Below are 17,081 nucleotides of genomic sequence, written 5' to 3' on the forward strand. Positions count from 1 at the left end.
ACCAGAACAGAGCCCGGCAGGGGCAGGAGTATCAGCTGTGGCCGGAATGGCCGGAAGTCAAGTTGTATCGTCGGAGAGCGCCGGTGTTAAGAATTCTGCTCGAGACTTGGGCATTATGGATACAGGAATTGTTGAACAACCAGCTGTACTGACGCAGCTAGAACAAGAAAAGTTTGAGGAGGCTGAGAGAATTAGGAAAGCTAAAGGTCCTGAGGGGACTGAAAGTGCTGTGTGCACAAAGATAGAGAATGTTGCGAGCATGTGGACGGGGAGTACTGCGAGTGCAACTAAACTGGAGCCAGACAGGTGTCTGTTGGCTGCCGACGGAATGTGGTGGGAAGACGATGACTTATGTCTTGCCCACACGGATGAAGACTGGGGAAATAATCAACCGGATGACACTTGGTACCTCGATGAGGTTGACCATATGACGAGAAGTGGGTGGTACTTCAAACCCCCACACCTGGACCAACCCGAGGCATCCGGGAAGGATAGAGAAGCGGAGAAACAGAAGGAGAAGCAGATTGAAGAGGAAGCTGTGCTGAAACAGTTAAAAAAGATACAAGCAGACATCTCCATCTGGGGACTGCTAATGGCATCACGAGTACATAGGGAAGCTGTCCTATCTGCTATGGACAAGTCCAAACTCTCCATAGACACCACACCTGAACAGCTGGTTGGGCTGGTTTTTCCGGGAGGAGGTTCCCCGGCATTAACCTTTTCGGACAAGGAACTACCGCCTGAGGGCACAAGTCATAACAAACCTCTCTATATTTCTGTGGAGTGTAGAGATAAGTGGATACCGGTGGTACTTGTTGATGCCGGGTCTGCGATTAATGTCTGCCCGACCAGAACGGCATATGCAATCGGGTTAAAGTCCGTGGACTTCGTCCCAACTACCCACGTGATCAGAGCATACGACAATACCAGCAGAGAAGTGATGGGGACTGTTAAAATTCAAACCAAGGTTGGTCCAGGACAACACAGCATCGAATTTCATATCTTGGACGTTCCCGCAACCTTTAACCTACTTTTGGGGCGACCGTGGTTGCACCAGGTCAAAGCAGTCTCTTCCACTCTACATCAGATGCTAAAGTACCCTCACGGGAAAGGGGTAGCGATCGTTTTTGGGAATTCATCAATCCATCCGCCGCCGGAAGTGTCCACACCTGTCTTGGCGATCGAGCACGGCACGGAGGATGTGTTTTTATCGGGGTTCACTTTGGCCGAGGCTCGAGTGGTGCAGAATGTCATGGCGGTGAATGAGGGTATGTACGTCAGTGCTCAATCTGTCTACCTCATGAACAAGCTACAACATATCCCCGGAATGGGATTAGGAAGAAGCGGCCGGAAGGGCGTCGCGATATCGGCCGAAGTGCCACACAACCCTCACACCTTTGGATTGGGTTATCTGCCCACCAAAGAGGACTGGGTGAGGAAAGGGAAAGAAATGGCCGGAAGGGCCATAGCAAAGAAGGCTGGGAAGCCATTTGAGTTAATGCATAGGCCCATCTGGGGCACCCTAAACGGACGCTTCGTCCGGGAGGGGGAAGACTTTCCATTCTGCGGCTTCCCAGAACCATGGCTGAACGCGGAGAAGAAGCGCGTGCCTGGTTTCGAAATCTTCTTCGACTTACAATTACCTGGGGATGACGTTGCCGAAGCGCAGACAGACCCACCAACTGAGGTTGAGCAGTGTAGAGCAGTGGATCCTGAGAGCACAGAGCTTGAAATGGGGGTAGCACTGGCGAGTCTACTTTTAGATCCTCCGATCGACCAAGAGTGCTTGGGGGATAACTCTTCGGTTTCCATGATTGGAGATGAAATAGCCGCGGGCTTTCCAGGGCCGATCTTGGATGCATCTATCGCACCTTCTCTCATCTGGCAATATGAAGAAGGCTTTTTATCTAGCAGCTCCGGGTCAGGTAGTGAGCCGGAATCTGATTCCACCGAATCTTGTGCGTCGGAATCAGATTCCAGCTCGACTGAGTCTGAGTCCGGTATTCCTGGGGGTGATAACCTAGATGCCACAGTCCTGTCTAGGTCGTCTTTTTCATTTTCTTTTGAGTCTGTTGTAACAGAGGAATCTGACGGCTTGGAAATATTTAATGAGAATGATGTGGATGTGGTTTCTGAGTATTTTTCTATGCCTTTGATTTATTGCTTAAATCAGGATTTTCAAAATTTTGATGAAAACAACGAGGAAGAAATTCCTCCAGTTTTGCAACGATTAATTGATCAAGATCAGGAAAGATTTGTTAAACCTTTAATGGATGAAATCACTACTGTGAATGTTGGTACTGAGAAGGACCCGCGGCTGGTCCAGATCGGGTCCACGTTGTCTTCGGAGGAGCGCGAGCGCTTAGTCGCTTTATTAAAAGATTTCAAAGATGTTTTCGCGTGGTCCTACGAAGACATGCCTGGAATCGATCCTAAGATTGTACAGCACCGGATCCCTCTCGATCCTGAGGCCCGCCCTGTCAAACAGAAACTCAGAAGGATCCGCCCAGACTGGGCTCTCAAAATTAAGGAAGGAGTCACCAAGCAAATTGACGCAGGGTTCCTGCTGGTATCTGAATACCCAACTTGGTTGGCCAACATTGTTCCGGTGCCAAAGAAGGACAGCAGAATTCGGGTCTGTGTAGACTTCAGAGATTTGAACAGGGCCAGTCCAAAGGACGACTTTCCCTTGCCACACATTGATGAATTGGTGGATTTCACGGCAGGACACGCTTTGCTTTCGTTTATGGATGGTTTCTCAGGCTATAATCAGATAGTAATGGCACCCGAAGACCGAGAGAAGACTGCGTTCACTACCCCGTGGGGTACATATTGTTATAGAGTGATGCCATTCGGGTTGAAAAACGCTGGAGCTACTTATCAGCGGGCAGCAACTACAATATTGCATGATATGATCCATAAAGAGGTCGAGGTGTATGTGGACGACATGATTGTCAAGTCCAAAGAAAGAGAGGGCCACTACACCGCCTTACAAAAATTCTTTCAAAGGATCAGAGAGTTTCGGCTGCGATTGAATCCCCAGAAGTGCACGTTTGGTGTTACAGCAGGGAAGATGCTAGGGTTTCTGATTACACAAAGGGGCATCGAGGTCGACCCTTCCAAAATCAAGGCCATCTTAGAAATGCCACCACCAAGGACTGAAAAGGTGGTGTGAGGCTTTCTGGGTAAAGTGCAATTCATAAGACGGTTTATTTCTAAATTAACCTTAACTTGTGAACCACTTTTTGGTCTCCTGAAGAAAGGAAAGAAATTCCAATGGGACGGCCGATGTCAAGCAGCTTTTGAGCAGATCAAAGAATATCTACAGAACCCACCCGTGTTGTCACCACCAGAGCCGGGGAGACCGTTGATATTGTACCTTTCGGTAACTGAGACTACCATGGGCTGCATGCTCGCGCAGGAATCAGAAGACAAAGTAGAAAGGGCCATTTACTATCTGAGCAAAAAGATGCTGGATTACGAGACCCGCTATACACCGCTGGAGAAGGCTTGTTTGGCCTTGGTATGGGCTACCAGGAAGCTGCGGCACTACCTGTTAGCTCACTCTGTAATGTTGGTTTCACGTTTGGATCCCATCAAATATCTTTTCGAGAAACCAGCACTTACGGGTAGGCTAGCTCGTTGGCTGCTGTTGCTTTCCGAATTTGATTTGAAGTATGTAACGCGCAAGTCAGTAAAAGGAAGAGCGGTAGCAGAGTTCCTTGCCGACCACCCGGTTGAGGGGGATGAAGCGGTTGAGTACCTATTCCCAGACGAAGCCATTCTGCACATCGAAGATGAAACTTGGATGATGTACTTTGACGGAGCGTCAAACCAGTTTAGGTATGGGATAGGGGTGTTGCTGATAGCGCCTGACGATTCCCGTATCCCTTTAGCATTCAAGCTCCAGTTCAAAGTCTCGAACAATGAGGCAGAGTATGAGGCATGTATTGCTGGCCTGGAAGCAGCCCTAGAACTAGGGGCAAGACGGTTGGACGTCATTGGGGACTCAAACCTAGTTGTATCTCAAGCAAAAGGAGATTGAAAAGTCAAGGAGGAAAGGATGATAATTTACCACCAAACCTTGGATTCGTTAATTCCTCGGTTTGAGAAGCTAAATTTCACCCACCTCGTAAGAGAGAACAACAGGTTCGCAGATTCACTAGCAACTCTATCTTCTATGATAGACATCCCGTCCGGAGTCCGGATGCGTCCAGTCATCATTGATCAAAAGTTTGCGCCAGCATACGAGTCGATTTCCGCCATAGATGAGGCTCAAGACGACAACCCCTGGTATTGCGATATCTGGAACTTCTTGGAAAAGGAGACGTATCCACTAGGGGCAAATGCCAAGGATAAGAGGGCCATCAGAAGAATGGCTGCTCAGTTCATTATCTGCGGGGGTAAGCTGTACAAAAGGGGTCATCTGGGAATGCATAAGCTCTGTGTAGAAGCTGAAGAGTCGAAGCGCCTGATGGAGGCCATCCATGGGGGGGAGTGCGGTGCACACATGAATGGAGTAATGCTGGCCAGAAAGATCCTCAGACAGGGCTACTACTGGTCAACCATGGAGGAGGATTGTATTATTTTTGTTCGGCGATGCCACAAGTGTCAAATTCATGCAAACCGCATGAACATCCCGCCGTCAAAGCTGTACAACATGACTTCACCATGGCCTTTTTCAGTTTGGGGAATTGATGTGATCGGAGCTGTTACCCCGAAGGGGTCAAACGGGCATGAGTTTATCCTGGTAGCGATAGATTATTTCACAAAGTGGGTCGAGGCCCAATCATACGCGGTGTTGAAGGCGTCGCACGTCGCAAAGTTCATCAGAAACAACATCATCTGTCGCTACGGGGTGCCAAACGAGATAATTTCAGATAATGGTTCCCACTTCAAGAAAGAAGTGATAGACTTGTTGGAAAAATACAATGTGGCTTTCCATAAGTCATCTACATACCGGCCGCAAACCAATGGAGCGGTCGAGGCCGCCAACAAGAATATCAAACATATACTGCAGAAGATGGTGGGAACCTATCGGGATTGGCCAGACAAGCTGCCATTTGCTCTGTGGGGCTACAGGACTTCAATCAGAACTTCTACTGGAGCGACTCCGTATTCATTGGTCTATGGAATGGAGGCTGTTCTACCCATCGAGATTGAGGTTCCGTCGTTACGAGTATTGGCTGAATGCCAAATAGCCGAAGCAGATTGGCAACAAAGCAGATTCGAAGAACTCATGCTCTTTGATGAAAGAAGACTGAAAGCATTGTACCACATCCAAGGCTATCAACGCAGAATTGCCCGGGCTTTCAACAAGAAGGTTAAGTCCAGGAATCTGAAAGAAGGAGATTTGGTGCTCAAAGACAACCGAGCTCCCATCCACGACCCAAGGGGCAAGTTCAAACCCAATTGGACTGGTTCTTACATCATCAAAGCTATCTGGTCAGGTGGAGCTGTGGTTCTGATGGATCTAGATGGCTTGGAGTTCTCAAAACCGATCAATATGGACAAGTTGAAGAAATATTACCCTTGAGAGGCTCGCTAGGCTGAAAACCCGAAAGGGCGACCTAGGCAAAAGTCAGAGCACAAAAAATTAGAAAATATAAAAACTGAGCTCGCAAGGTCGAAAACCCGTAAAGGGCGGCCTTGGCAAAAGTTAGAGCGCAAAAGGAGAGTGAAAATACTCGAGTGAACCTCAGCCTGAACTACGTAAGGCTTGATTCCCATCTTTGGGATACGTAGGCAACTTCACCTTAAAGTTCAGCCATAAACTATTCCCTAATCAACTCTGTCCATTTTGATCATCTCAGTCATCTTTATCCATCAGCATTTATCGCGATCTCCGGTACAGTGCTGTTCAGACTAGGGGCAACTTTCCGTTGCCGCGATGGTGCAAAGTTACTCAGACTAGGGGCAACTTTCCATTGCCATGAAGTGCTGCATTGTTCTTCAGACTAGGGGCAACTTTCCAGTTGCAGGGATCTGGGGTTGTGCATCTCAGTGACAGATCTTCGGCGTGTCCAGTTCTGATCCGCATCGAAAATAGTTTTGAAAAAGTTTTAATAAAAGTTGACTTTGTTCAAATTAATCTTTTTACGACTAAGACCATTTTTGGACCGAAGCGGAAAATTTTCAGTACCACAACCTTCAATTCCATTCATTTCAAAACTGAGTTCTCCTGCTCTTGCATTACAATCGAGGTTGCTTTTTTTTTGTACATTCATAAAGAAAACTTGAAAATGCTAAGTGAGCAATAAATTTGAGCCATAGTTGAATCAAGTATCTTTGCGTCCCCCCCCCCAGAGCTGGACGAAGCATCTGATGCCAAGCTAGGTCCAACCTGTGCCTCCTCGTTGAGCCAATCCAAGCACTCATCGGACAAAGTGCAACTGAAAGTAGAAGCAGGGGCCAGGAGCTCTCTAGTCCTCCATGCTGTGGCATATCGGGCAAGCTGTGCACCCCGGACCAGGAAAGCAGCTGGGTACTCAATCCCCTCCGGTGGGTAGGTCTGATCATGACCAAACTGACGCAGGAACCGGAACGGAAAATAGAATACGCAGTGGGTTAGACCAATCAATTGGATCCCAATCAGCCGGGACATGCTATAGCTCATTGCCGGGAGGTTGAGCCAAGGACAACGCCAAGCAATGCGGTCTGCGGACAAATTGCGCATCCAATCAAACCACCACCTTTCGTCAAGAGCGTTGACTAGGCGCTGCCGAAAGAAGTAGCCTCGAGCTGAATAGGCCAGGCAAGAATCCACAACCTGCAACTTGTCCATTAACCATACCTAGGGGAGGGATGGAAAATGAGAGAATAAAAAACAGAGAGATGTACGATGAGAGAAAAGTAAGACAAGGGTTTTGTGAGAAAAACTGAGCCTAAGGGTCGAGTGATGTGAGCAAATATATATGTAAGGTTGGGTGGGAAACATTACCTGCAGCAGCAGTGGACTCCCAGCAAACCTAGTCGCCTCCCGGCGATAAACAGAATCTAAACCCATCAGCGTCTCGGCCAAGGTCATAGCGATGCAGCTCTTTCCCTCTCTCAAGCCTTGGGCAACTTCAATCAGGCGAATGCTAGCTCCGCCGAAGCCCGAGGAAAGCAGAAAGTGAGACAACAAACACAAGCAGAGGGCGTGTTGCCGAAAACCCTGCCAATAATGGTTGCTGTGGTCACCGGCGTCGGAAAAACGATGGATCAAGTCGAGGATGTCCAGTTCCCCACTGCAGATCAGAGATCGAGCATCATGCGCCGTGAGCCCACACATCCACCCTAAGGCCTGGGCATGGCCAAAACGGAGCTACGGCAAGATCACTTCAGAGCATTCAGACTCCATCAAAACCTGAAAATCTTCGAAAGTGGGACATATCTCTTGGCCGCCGAAGCTAAAAACGTGCGTCACTGGGTTCCAGAACCTTGCCGCGGCATGGAGAAAAGGGAGCTGTAGTGAAGTACGGCTCAGCGTGAATAGTGCATTCAAGCCGAAACCCCGGAAGTTCAGCTTTTCCGAGCCATCTAGAGAAGAGATCCAAGATGTGAGATTTTCTGCGAGAAACGCCTCCATCTTTGTGTAAAACTAAGATGAAATGAATGTTCCCAAAGTTGAGGCTTTTATAGAGGGAAAAACACTATTCAGGAGGACACGTGTCAAAAATTGGGCGACTGCAGGGACAAGTGGCCGGCCGGCCACCTTTTCTGGCTGGCTGGCCGGCCATTCTCTTTTTCAAAACTGGCCGGCCGGCTCCCCCTCTCCATAAAATTGGCCGGCCGGCTCACAAAGGTGGCCGGCAGTGCTCCAGTGTATCTCCTTGGCCCTGTTTTACCCTTCAAGGGAAAGTTTCAAGCATTTCCATGCAACGGGAGAGTCAAAGGCCTTCATTTCCCTCTGTTTCGGATGGGTTCCGGTGCCTAGATCGTCCAAAGTACACTCTGTTGTTGTTGTTTTGATTATCGAGTTGTTGTTTTGCTTATCGAGTTGTTTGTCGAGCGGACGTGTTTCGTGTTTTCGAGTCATTGTTCTCTGTTTAAACAATCTTTGTTTAGGTCTTGTATATTTACGTTGTCAACACTTTTGTTTTTGCTTATCGAGTTGTAAACTTCCTAAGGTTCTGTTATATCTTAGTAAGTTGAGTTGCTTAGTTTGTTGCGTCGGTTCACTACCTGACTTGGTGATTACATAATGCACATTCCCATTCAATTTCATTTTTGTGCAAAATAAAATGATGCGATACGATGCTAAAAGTTTAAAATACGAACACCTTTTCAAAAGCTGTTTCATTCCATCATGCTTTACAATGAACAAAGGTACAAGTTTTACAAAAAAATAAAACTGCCTAGCAATATGCAAAGTGCTACAAACTACTAGCAAAAAGAGAAATAAAACAGGAAATAGCAGTATCAATGTCCTCGGGAGCGAGAACGAGAAGCACTCCTCATCCTCTTCTGCGGGACAACCTCTGCACCATCATCATCATCCGGGTCGGAGCTGTCATCCTCAGAATCCCCCTCAGCCTCGCCTCTGTTCCCTGAACCAAGACCGGAGCCCCCCTCCTCGGTAGATGTCTCTGACTGGCGGTCGGTAACCTCCTCCTCCTCCTCCTCCTCGGGCTCCGCCTCTACAACGCGTGCCCTACGTCTGCGGGAGGACCCTCCTCGAGCTCCTCGAAAAGGCCTGGATGGCCCAGCTCCCCGGAAAGGCCTAGATGGCCCAGCTCCCTGAGAAGGCCCAGATGGCCCAGCTCCGTAAGAAGGCCCAGATGGCCCAACTCCCCAAGGAGGCCCAGGTGGCCCGGCCCGCGGCGGAGCATATACAGGAGGCATCTGAAAATGAAAAGTTCAATACATCAGTTCAAATATGAAAATCAGATACGAGTACAGTATGTGAGTGGGGTGTGTGTCGGATGTGCTCTATAATACAGAAGAATGCCCAAAACCAGTGTGTCATCAGAAGTGTGATAAATGCAAGAAAAATGAACGGTACCTGCACACCCATAACGGATAGGTGTGTCTCTCTCCGATGAACCATGCCCTCAAGTGCGGCCATCACCCCGAGAATCTCGTCCACATACTCAGCCGGAGGCTGCAGATACAAAGGCAAAACTATCAGTAAAGGAATGAATGTCTAAGTACTCGACTAATAAATCAAAGCTATAAATCATACCGGTGGTGAATCAGGATCCCTGACATATCTATGGTCAGGAAGCGGAGGCTCTAGCGGAATCTGGTAAGGAGTCCCAAAACACCATCCCGTCAACTCGGACGGCATGTCCGGCCATCCAGGATGAGGATAAGTCGAAGGAGTCGGAGGAACCGATCTACCCCCACCTCTCGATGTACCATCCCTACTAGTAGAAGGGGCGTCTGCAGCCCGAGCCCGGGCCTGGCCCGAGGATGGCATACCGGCAGACCTCACCATCGGGGTGCAAGCTCCCGTCAATGGAGGCATCAAATATTTGTGACGGTAAGTGGCGTAGTCCCCCTCCCCAAGATATAGTAAAGCATCACTACCCAGCATGGCGCCGACTACCTCCGAGAAAGAGAGCCTGTCAGCAGTCCGCATACTGACTGGGGGTACTGCGGGAGGATCCTGAGAAAGATACCCCCATACCTGACGCAGGAAGCGTTCCCCAAGAAACCATGCCCTGCCAACAGGTCCTTCGAGCAGGAACCTGTACTGGGAGGTGCCCGATCCTTCGGGATACTGAAATCGAAGACCATCGCCCAAGGGTGCCCAAGGCTGCCATGTGATCTGCGGATAACAAATACATAAGCCAAATCAGAAATTGGGAATGCACAGAACAAATCAAAGATGAAAATGAAAAGATCTGAAAGTTCTGAAGTACCTCCGATGGGCGCACAGTGTCAAAATACTGTCGCAGATAAATAAGAGTCTCTCAGGGTCTCGGCCGGTGCGGGCCCTCGAATACCAGTGAATATGGGGTCATGGGAGGCCCTGCCACCTCCAACTCTGGGGCTAATGCTGGGAAGTATACATAGACCCATAGCTGAGAAAAGCAGTGCAGAATGTAAGTACAAAGTGCTGAGAACAGAATACAGACTGTAGAGTGCGCTGTGTGTGTGCAATGTACAAGTAATGAAGAGCAGAAATGTAAATCAAGGGGACAGAAAAGTACCTCCCAGGCTCGCCAATAACCGCCAAGTAAGTCTCCCCGCCCGCGGGAGGTGGCGCTCATATAAAAGTAAAGGGTAGCCAGGCCGGCGCCACCCCAGTCATATCGACTGACCTTTGATAGGTCAACCAGAGCGCTCAACAGATATAGCCCGACTGTGTTTCCTCTATCGGCGAACAGGGTAGTCCCGAAGAGGAACATAAGGAAACCACGGGCGTACTGCTCCGTCTCCTCAGGAGTCTCGGGCACCATCTCCGCCCACCGGAAGTGGGAAGAGAACCAAGTATATCGGACTCTCCCAGAAACCCTGTCAGCAGGCAGGCGAGCCCCCAGCAGATATGTCCAAGAAGCCTCCCACTCGCCCATGTCCTCGTCATAGGGGATGGACCAACCTCCTATGTCTAGGCCGGTCAACACAGCGAAGTCTAGAGGGGTCATAGTCATGTCTCCGGTGGTAGAGAAATGAAAGGAGTTGGTGGTGTCCCACCATCTCTCTACCAATGCCGCCATCAGTGTCCTCCTGGCAGAACAATGTGACAACCCAATGCAGAAGGCCCCGAACCCTGCCAAGTCTACTAAATCTCGGACACCCTCCGGGAGCTCAGCGTACTAGTCCCGCGCGGCGATGGAACCATACCCCCGTACACTGCGAGAACCAACCTGCATTCAGAATGAATACATGTGTCAACAATGGAAAATCTAGGCTGCGTGCTAATAAAATGAAATGGGCTATGTGCCGATCAAATGAGATGGGCTGTGTGCCGATGAAGTGAAATGGGCTGTGTGCCGATGAAGTGAAATGGGCTGTGTGCCGATGAAGTGAAATAAGCTGCATGCAAATAAAATTGTAACGCCCTCAAAAATAACAACAATAAACCCATCAGATAAGACATACATTTACATATAAACTAACTACATTCTTTTATTCATTAAAGTTCCATTACTTAAGTATTACATGTTAACATCAAAACAAAATGCCCTACGGGCTTACAGCTTTCCAAGTTAACACTTGGATACAACAAAGAGTACTAACTCGTTTACACATTAAGCCCTTGGCTTGAAGTTACATGTAATACATCAAAAGTTAAGCGACAAAAGTATGTCCGCCACTAGCCTCCCAGCTATGTTCTTGGAGGTGGCATGCTTCCTGCACCTGAAAATGATATTCCCATATAGGGTGAGCCACAGCCCAGTAGAAATACACTAAACCAACCATGGACAATGACTAAAATATTAGCAATTGATAGATGGTCAACACTGATACAATCACATAAATCACATCTTTATGTCTTATAACTTATGAGTCTAAGTTACCTTTCATTTTCCCTTTTTCAACATATAAGCATGCTAGCTCTATCATCATTTCCACAGATATGTATAAAAACTATATCTCACATTCAGATGAGCATACAAGCTGTATCCACACTTCACAACAGATATGTATAACAACAATATCCCACATTCACAGATAAGCATATAAGCTGTATCCACACTTCACAACAGATATGTATAACAACAATATCCCACATTTACAGATAGGCATATGAGCTCTATCTTCACTTCTCTAGACAAGCATATGAGCTGTGTCTACGGAGTTCATCCCCTATCTCCTCCCAATACCTATCCGGTTTAGAGGTACATCCCCTATCTTCCCCTAAACCGCGGAGTACATCCCCTATCTCCTCCTCTACACATAACGTATATAAACACATTGGTTCTATATACAATCACACAATACATACAATTAATGTATTCTATCAACAGTCAAATTCCATGACACATTTCATTGATTAGTTTTAGTTTACCTAATCATCATGCATTGTCTACAACAATCACGACTATCCTCCACCGATAGCCCAAAGCAGTTATTTCTAAACAGAAAATAAATGCACAAATGGATATTCAATCAACATTTCATTCCTCATTTCTCACAATTAATTATCTCAATTAATTAAACAATGTAATTAGGCCATTTTCCATAATTACCATTTCAACCCTTAGGTCCCATTTTCATCAATGATTCAACATCAATTCCATTTCTCCATGCCAAACATGCATCTAGGTTTATTATGAATAAAACCCCAACTTTTGTAAAATTACACAAAAGCCCCAAACTTTCACAAAATTACCAAACCAAGCCCAACATCTCAAAATACCAAAATTTAAAGACAAAACCCATAGAGAGGAGTAGGATATCCCTACCTCAAATTCGGAGTCCCAAAGGAGAAGACGACAAAACCCAACGTGCTCCAAAACCCGAGATTTTCAGATTAAAATGAAGCCCTCGACGATCAACAACTTTTTTGTAAAGGCCAAAGGTGAGTAAATCACTCCTACTAGATCAAAACCTAGAGAGAAGGTAGAGTCTAGAGTGAGAGGCTCAACAATGGTGATTTTGGAAAAGTAAGAGAGAGAAGAGAAAGTGAAAAAGTGATTTGAAGAGTCACAAATTCGGGACTTTAACCCAGGTCTCCGCTCGAGCGTAAAACACCCCGCTCGAGCGGCCACTCACAGACTACCGCTCGAGCGGCCAACCTCCCGCTCGAGCGCAGAATGCACTCGCCCAGCACTTTTGCAGAACCAGGCCTCCGCTCGAGCTCCCAACCCTACGCTCGAGCGGCACTCAGACAACCCCGCTCGAGCGGCCAATTCCACGCTCGAGCGTACAACGCTGCACAGGAAAATACTGAATGGGTGTAATCTCCGCTCGAGCGCCAACACCTCCGCTCGAGCGTACAGGCCAAAAATCTGGGCAACTAGTTTTGGTTTCTAAACTCAACCAACCTGAAACAAATCCGCCCAACACATCCTATAACTCAAATACGAAGTAAAAGGATGTAAACAAAATAATAAACAACTACCAACATCCACGGACACAAGTCTGGATCACTATACAACAAGGGTAAACCCGGGATCGCTATAACCTCCCCCCCTTAAAGAATTTCGTCCCCGAAATTAAATACAAGTTTTCAAAAACAAGTTTTCCTCCATTTTAAACAATGTTACATTTTAACATGCAACAATTCGACCCATTACCGGTCATCCCATCCCTTTAACAAGAGACATATCACATATGTAAACAACATATGTACTTTCAACATGCATTAACATTATGCACTATCTTTCCAATTTCAACAATATATTCAACATATATAGTGTTACATTCAACTTCCATATGAGGCAAGTTCTTAAAATATAGTTCCAATAATCAAAACATTTTCAATGTTTCACAACTTAAGACATATATAAAAGCTCTTAAGTTCAACAAAATGTAAAATTTAAATACAAGATCACACATCAACAAACAACTCCAGATATTTCTCACGGACTCCCAACTCACGTTCCCAAGTGGCTTCCTCCACTCCGTGATGTTTCCACAAGACTTTCACCAAAGGAATGGTCTTGCCACGCAGGACCTAATCCCGCCTATCCAAGACCCGAATCGGTCTCTCCTCATACGAGGCATCCTCATCTACCTCTAAATCAGTCCAATCCAACACATGTGATGGATCTGGCTCATACTTCCGAAGCATACTCACATGAAACACGTCATGCACTCCGGACAACTGCGGTGGTAAGGCTAACCGATAAGCAACCTCACCAATCCTCCCAAGGAACTCAAAAGGACCAATAAACCGAGGGGATAACTTCCCACTCTTCCCAAATCTCATCAAGCCCCGTCTAGGTGATATCTTCAGAAAGACATAATCACCTACCTCAAACGCCAAAGGCCTCCTCCTACGGTCGGCATAACTCTTTTGTCGACTCTGGGCTGTAACAAGCCTCCTACGGATAAGCTCAACTTTCTCCGTCGTCTCCCTAACCAACTCTGGACCCAACAAAGGTGCATCAACCACCTCGGCCCAACACACTGGAGACCTACACGGTCGGCCATACAAAGCCTCAAACGGTGCCATACCGATGCTAGACTGAAAGCTGTTGTTGTAGGCAAACTCTACCAAGGGCAAGTGCCTCTCCCACGTCCCACTGAAGTCCAAGACACAACCCCGAAGCATATCCTCAAGGATCTGAATAGTACGCTCGGACTGCCCGTCAGTCTGAGGATGATAAGCCGTACTAAAGGTCAACTTAGTGCCCAAGGCACTCTGCAAACTCTGCCACAACCTAGCAGTAAAACGAGGATCTCTATCTGAGATGATCGTCACTGGGACCCCGTGCAATCTCACTACGTCCCGAATATACAAGTCGGCAAGATGATCTACCGAATCTCTCACGCGCATAGGAATAAAGTGCGCCGACTTAGTCAATCGGTCTACAACCACCCAAATAGCATCACTACCCCGTTGAGTCTTCGGAAGACCTACAACGAAGTCCATAGTGACATGCTCCCACTTCCACTCGGCAATAGGCAAGGGTTGCAACAAACCCGCTGGCCTCTGATGCTCGGCCTTCACTTGCTGGTAAGTAAGGCACTTCGATACGAAAACAGCCACATCTCTCTTCATACCCCGCCACCAAAACTGGCGACCCAAATCCTGATACATCTTAGTACCTCCCGGATGCACCGCAAGGCGCGAATGATGAAACTCTCGGAGCACTTCCTCTCGGCAAGACTCCGGTACAAACAAACGGTCTCGGTATCTCACACTCAGGTCGGGATACACCGTCAAACCCTTCTCAACTTTCCCATTGGTGATCTTCTCTCGGAGGGATTCTACCTCAAGGTTACCTCTCTGTGCCTCTAGCACTCTAATCACAAGTGTAGGCTGCGCAACAACAGAAAACAAGGCCGCAGCCTCAACAGATTCGCTCAGAAGCAAATCAAACTCACCAAGTGCTCCCAACATCTCCCATTCCCGGATGGCTATACTAGCAACATCACTAATGGTCGTCCTACTGAGGGCATCGGCCACAACATTGGCCTTTCCCGGATGATAGTGTAACTCAAAATCATAATCCTCGATGAACTCCATCCACCTCCTCTGCCTCAAATTCAAGTCTCTCTGTGTAAACAGATACTTCAAACTCTTATGATCCGAGAATACCTCGAACCTCTCACCATAAAGGTAGTGCCTCCAGATTTTCAAGGCAAAAATCACTGCTGCTAACTCTAGGTCGTGTGTGGGGTAATTCTTCTCGTGTATTTTCAACAGACGTGAGCCATAAGCTACCACTTTTCCCTCTTGCATCAACACACAACCCAAACCCTCTCGTGAGGCATCACAATAAACCGCATAACCCAACCCTCTCTCCGAAATAATCAACACCGGAGCGGTGGTCAATCTAACTTTCAACTCCTGAAATGACTTTTCACAAGTCTCACTCCATACAAACTTGACTCCCTTCCGAGTCAGTCTAGTCAACGGTGACGCTAACCTGGAGAAATCTTTCACAAACCGACGGTAATACCCAGCTAATCCCAGAAAACTGCGGATCTCAAACACACTCTTAGGATGTGCCCAATCCTGCACTGCCTCAACCTTAGATGTATCAACAGACACCCCTTTCCCGGATACCACGTGGCCTAAGAATTTGACTTCCCTCAGCCAGAACTCACACTTCCCAAACTTGGCATACAGCCTATGGGCTCTAAGTAACTCAAGCACCACTCCCAAGTGTTCCTCGTGCTCCTCCTCAGAAGACAAATAGATAAGAATGTCGTCCACGAAGACAACCACAAATCGGTCTAAGAACTCCCGGAAAACCCGGTTCATCAAGTCCATAAAGACTGCCGGTGCATTGGTAAGCCCAAATGGCATCACCAGAAACTCATAATGGCCATACCGCGTACGGAATGCCGTTTTCGGAATATCCTCTTCCCTGACCCTCAACTGGTGGTAACCCGATCTCAAGTCTATCTTAGAGAAACAACGGGAACCCTTCAATTGGTCAAACAAATCATCTATACGGGGCATAGGATACTTATTCTTAACCGTAGCCCGATTCAACTTCCGGTAGTCAATACACAATCTCAAGGCACCATCTTTCTTTTTAACAAAGAGAGCCGGTGCTCCCTACGGTGAAACACTAGGGCGAACAAAGCCCTTATCTAGCAATTCCTGGAGCTGAACTTTCAACTCAACCAACTCTGCTGGAGCAAAACGGTAAGGTGCCATAGAAATCGGCGCCGTGCCGGGCACTAAATCAATAGAGAACTCTATCTCTCGGTGAGGTGGCAAACTAACAAGATCTTCGGGAAAAACATCCGAATACTCACAGACCACCCTCGGCAATACAACCTGGGTCTCACCACTCTCACCACTCTCAAAGCTAGCAAGTAGACTACTAAGCTCACTTCGCCCTCGCGAATCATACCCCGGTGGCAAAACACTACCAACCCGGTCTCCCAAGAAATGGAACCACTCCCCGCCCAAGGTACATAACGTGACCCTCTGGCGGTAGCAATCAATAACAGCCCGGTATGACGATAGCCAGTCCATACCCAAAATAACATCAAAACCCTTCATGGGCATGACAACAAACGGAAAAGGAAGCCTATAGTCGGCGACCTCTATATCACATCCTCTAACACCCTGTTTCAGGATCAACTCACCACCCAAAGGCGATACTACACAAATAGGAGATGCTAACTGTGCTAACTCCAATTCCAAAACCGATGCAAATGCAGCAGATACAAAAGAATGAGATGCACCCGTGTCTATCAACACACTAGCAACTGAGTTGCAAAACAGAAAAGTACCTCTCACTACTGATGGAGCCGGTACTAAATCCTGCGCGGTAACAGCATACATGCGTCCCGTAGGCCCCTGGTCTACCTGCTCACCTCTCGGAGCAAAAGACTGCTGCACAGACTAGGATGACGAAGCTCCCGGATTGGCCCTCGAGGCCTGCACAGACTGAGCTGGCTGAAAACCCTACGTCTGCCTAGAACCAGACGCTCCCGAAGTGGCACTCAACTGTGGGCAAAACCTCTTCATGTGCCCAGGTTGTCCACACTGATAACAAGTCAAGAGCTGCCCCCTG

Source organism: Camellia sinensis, unplaced genomic scaffold (genome assembly GCF_055761805.1).
Source record: "Camellia sinensis isolate YWXY unplaced genomic scaffold, ASM5576180v1 Unanchor3, whole genome shotgun sequence".
NCBI classification, from domain to species: domain Eukaryota; kingdom Viridiplantae; phylum Streptophyta; class Magnoliopsida; order Ericales; family Theaceae; genus Camellia; species Camellia sinensis.